Genomic DNA, 5,215 nt, shown 5'->3' with positions numbered 1-5,215 from the left:
CAATCATCTTCGTTTGTGTTTCTAGCCATAGGTCACTATGTAAATGTAAGAGGGAAGAGTTACCTGCTCTTGGGCTTCTTAAACCCTGTGGTTTGATGCTGGCCTCTTCTCAAATTCAGGTGATTTTGTTGCATCACTTTGCATCTGTTGAAGACTTGGGGGTGAATTTTTGGCCACACCAATCTTCAAAGAGCTTGGGTCACTCACCTCAGCAAGGTGATTAACAGTATGTGGTAGGTGCTCTGCATGTATTTTAATTTAATGAAATTGATTACCAGCTTGTGAAACTAAACGCAGGACTGAAAAACTCTTAGGTAGAAATTAAGCTAATAAGTGGTCCAAGAGAATACATGCATCCCACTAGTATTTTATGACTCCAGTGAAATAATAAGAGCACAAAATATGCAAAGGAATAAAATACATACTCAACCAGCATCTTTCTTCTGTCAGGTGCTATTGGCACTTATGTCTCCAAACTTAAATATGGAAAATAGTAACCCAAAGTGTCACACAAAAAGGAATAAAACGTCTTTCAATAAAAGCCCGTCTTTAAAAAAGGGCAGAAACATATTCCCAATTTTCTACTGAAGAGCAGCTGCTGCACAGTGCCTCTGCCATGCTGCATACACGTGAAAAACTAGTCAAATGCAAATGACTGCCCTCTATGTACTTTTAAAAGTGCATGACAGATACAATTAGTATAGCAACAATAGAAGGTGCTGGTAATAGGAGATACTTTCATCTGCAAGATGTCTGTGTCCCTTGTGACTATCCATCCTCATCCATTTTACATTCCACAGTGCAGAAAATCTTGCAAGAGCTGCCTTCCTCCTCAGCACACCGCTATTCTAATGCAAACATTTATTTTCTGTGCGTGAGCATTTTCCAGTGAAACTTTAACAGAGCCACACAGTAACATAATTATCACTAAGCCAACCTTCCCGAACAGCAGTTCTGCCCAGATTTAGTGCCTGGCCAGCATTACACTGCTACACATACCGGGTCGACAAGAGGACATATATATTATACACATGCCCTGCCACCTGAGGTGAGAACCAGATTAAATTCCAGTGGGCTGTGGACTCGCCCACAGGCAGCGAGGTAGCCACCAGAAGTACTCAGTGGCAGGTTTCAAAGCTGCACCACAGCTTACCCTTTCACTCCAAAAAGGGGATGTTGTGCTTCTGAACTTACGGGATCAAGACTGCTTTTTCTGGAACAGCATCGTACTCTTGGGGGAATAAGGAACCGATCCTACAAGTTCTACATGTACAGCGTTTGTTATAGGAATACTTCAACTTTTCATAATCCTAAAAATCAGGATCTGGTATCTGTATGTCAGCTTCAAGCCTTTTTGTTGGCATAGGCTTATTTTTCATGAGCAGGCAGTGACAGTCACATAGGGTTTCATAGAATCATAGAATCATAGAATATCCTGAGTTGGAAGGGACCCTTAAGGATCATCAAGTCCAACTCTTGACACCGCACAGGTATACCCAAAAGTTCAGACCATGTGACTAAGTGCACAGTCCAATCTCTTCTTAAATTCAGACAGGCTCGGTGCAGTGACAACTTCCCTGGGGAGCCTGTTCCAGTGTGCAACCACCCTCTCTGTGAAGAACCCTCTCCTGATGTCAAGCCTAAATTTCCCTTGCCTCAGCTTAACCCCGTTCCCGCGGGTCCTGTCACTGGTGTTAATGGAGAAAAGGTCTCCTGCCTCTCGACACCCCCTTACGAGGAAGTTGTAGACTGTGATGAGGTCTCCTCTCAGCCTCCTCTTCTCCAGGCTGAACAGGCCCAGTGACCTCAGCCGTTCTTCGTACGTCTTCCCCTCCAGGCCTATCACCATCTTCGTAGCCCTCCTCTGGACACTCTCCAACAGTTTCATGTCCTTTTTATACTGTGGTGCCCAGAACTGCACACAGTACTCGAGGTGAGGCCGCACCAGTGCAGAGTAGAGTGGGACAATCACCTCCCTTGACCTACTAGCGATGCCGTGCTTGATGCACCCCAGGACACGGTTGGCCCTCCTGGCTGCCAGGGCACACTGCTGGCTCATATTCAACTTGCTGTCTACCACGACCCCCAGATCCCTCTCTTCTAGGCTGCTCTCCAGCGTCTCATCACCCAGTCTGTACATGCAGCCAGGGTTTCCCCGTCCCAGGTGCAGGACCCGGCACTTGCTCTTATTGAACTTCATGCGGTTGGTGATCGCCCAGCTCTCCAACCTATCCAGATCCCTCTGCAAGGCCTTTCCACCCTCATTCGAGTCCACGACTCCTCCAAGTTTGGTGTCATCAGCAAACTTGCTCAAAATACCTTCTATTCCTACATCCAGATCGTTTATAAAAATATTGAAAAGTACCGGCCCTAAAATGGAGCCTTGAGGGACCCCACTAGTGACCACCCGCCAGCCTGACGCAGCCCCATTTACCATAACCCTTTGGGCCCTGCCCGTTAGCCAATTGCTCACCCATTGTATGATGTTTTTATTTAGCTGTATGGTGGACATTTTGTCCAGTAGGATCCTATGGGAGACCGTGTCAAAAGCCTTGCTGAAGTCCAAAAAAATCACATCAGCTGGTTTCCCTTGGTCCACCATATGGGTGATCTTATCATAAAAGGAAATCAAGTTAGTTAGGCAGGACCTACCCTTCACAAACCCATGCTGGCTGGGACCAATGACTGCTTTGTCCCCCAGGTGCACCTCAATAAGTTCGAGAACCATCTTCTCCATGATTTTACCAGGCACTGACGTGAGACTGACAGGCCTGTAATTGCAAGGGTCTTCTTTCTGACCCTTCTTGAAAATCGGCACAACATTTGCCAGCTTCCAGTCTACCGGGACCTCTCCAAATTCCCAGGATTGTTGAAAAATAATTGAGAGAGGTTCCGCAATGACGTCCGCCAGCTCTTTCAGCACCCGGGGATGAATCCCATCCGGACCCATGAACTTGTAGGGATCGAGGTGGAGTAGCAAATCCCGCACACGTTCAGGGTCGGTTGGGAGTTTTTCATCCCCACCGGCCCGGTCCTCCAGCTCGGGGCACCCTGGGTCCCGAAGCCCATCATCGGCAATGAAGACAGAGGCAAAGAAGGCGTTAAGCGTCTCTGCTTTGCCTATGTCATCGTCTGTGAGGAGACCTTCCCTATCAAGGAGCGGCCCTATGTATTCTTTAGTTCTCCTTTTTCCATTCACATATCTAAAAAAACCCTTTTTGTTTTCTCTCACAGACACAGCCAGCTTCAACTCTAGGCGTGCTTTGGCCACACGAACTTTCTCCCTACAAACACGAACAGCATCCCTGTATTCTTTCCATGACACCTGGCCCTCCTTCCAGTAGCGAAACACTCTCTGTTTCCGCCTAATCTCCATTAGAATGTCCCTGGTCAGCCACGCCGGCCTCCTGCCCCGCCTGCCTGACTTGTGATATTTAGGAATTGCCTGATCTTGTGCTTCTAGGAGGCATCGCTTAAAGAATGACCAGCTCTGGTGGACATCGAGGCCTTCAAGAGCAGTTTCCCAGGGGACCTGGGGGGGGGTTTAGCAGGGTCTGAACTTTTTAATAAAGTTGGAAGGGTGGCACCAGTCAGACTGAAAGAAAAAAATGGAACCAACCGTTTAATGACTCAAGCCTAGAGGACAGTGCACACCACCCATAACCCAGCAAAAGTGGGTCTGCAAAACCTCCTAATTGAGGTCTTGCAGAATCAAGCTGAGGCCAGAGCTTTGGTGAGATGCTGAGAGCCTCGGAGGTCGGTGGAGTTGCACACGCTTTGTGGGCAGGCAGACAACAGCAAAACTCATTCTATAGAAAAGGCAAAAAATACCAGTAGGAACGAGCAGAAGTCAAGCACGTAAATAGTTAGAAGCAACTCAAGGCTGACATCTTTCAGAAGGGGGGGGGGGTAGGTTAGTCTCGCAGCTCTCTTCCTAAAAGTTTCACTTCCTTGAGATATGTGGCTGTTTCAGGTTGCCACAGCAACTGTCAGAAGAGAAGGCATTTTATTTTCTTGTTTTGTTTTTCCATGGAAGAGCTGGGGAGACCACCATGTACTGGAACAAGAGGAGAGATCACAAAAGCCCGTTCCGAACAAAAAGCACTGTGTCGAGATCTTCCTGCAGGACAAAGGTTTGCGGCGATTCCTTTCCTGCTAACCGCATTGCATATTCCGAGCAGCCCATATCCGCGGCACGAGGGATGTCTAGCCCTACAGGGCTGCGAAAACCCTTTTGTGGTGAGCCAAGGTGAAGTGGGTGGGCCTGTGCCACACACTTCACTACGCGCAGGGGGATGCAGCTGGGCTTGCAAAGCATGTGCCCCCAGGTTGTTTGCTTTGTCGGGTTTTGTAGCGCAGCTCCAGGCCCAGCGCTGGTGTGGACAGCTTCTGAGCGCCCCAGCATCCGCTTCAACACCTCGAGCCCTGGTTTTACACCTTCAGATTTCGCTACAGAAATGGCTGCAGGTGCTGCAGAGCGAGGCTGCGGCGAGCAGGCACGTGTGTGTTTGGAGAAGCAGGGCTCCCTTGTTTGCGTTCTTTACATACGAGACTCTTCCCACGTCCCCCCGAGCCCCTGTCCCACAGGGTGCTGCTCCCTGCCGCAGGCCCCGCACGCAGAGGCCCATCCCGGATGACACACCCCACATCACCACGCTGTCATTCCCTTCACCTCCAGGAATGTGCACGTCTTCTTTGCAGCTTCCAGGCATTTTCAGGCACCCAGATATCTCCCCTCACGTTCCCTTGCTGTAGGACCCCGCGGGCACCCCCGGGGTGTGTTAATGCACTGCTTGGGGGCACTCTGGAAGGAGGGGACCCCTGCGCAAGGGTGGGCTTCCCATCACATGCAACACAGCTGGGTCTCCCGTGGGGATGTTGGCTCCTAGGGCTACTAAGAGTCCTTGCTGCCTTTCTCCGTGTCATGGGCCTCCCTTGAGAGATGTCTCCTTTAGGGCTCCCCACGGCGCAGGGGAGCCCTGTGGGGTGCTGGGTTGCCGACGGCCTCGCATGCAGCAGCCGGAGGCAGCGTAAGCTATTCCCCAAACCCTTCCTTCCTCAGCTGGCCTGGAAGTTTGAAAAAAAAAAAAAAAAAAAAAAAAGAGAGAGGAAAAACAAGAAAAGACTTCTTAGGGTCACTGGGAGGGGAAAAATAAATTCCTCGTCACGTCTGTGGCGTCTGCGAAACCGTCCCGAGGAGGAAGAGGAGGATCCC

The sequence above is a fragment of the Oxyura jamaicensis genome, chromosome 2, assembly GCF_011077185.1.
Source record: "Oxyura jamaicensis isolate SHBP4307 breed ruddy duck chromosome 2, BPBGC_Ojam_1.0, whole genome shotgun sequence".
NCBI classification, from domain to species: domain Eukaryota; kingdom Metazoa; phylum Chordata; class Aves; order Anseriformes; family Anatidae; genus Oxyura; species Oxyura jamaicensis.
The sequence above is the reverse complement of the archived record's forward strand: the minus strand, read 5'-3'. Positions refer to the sequence as shown.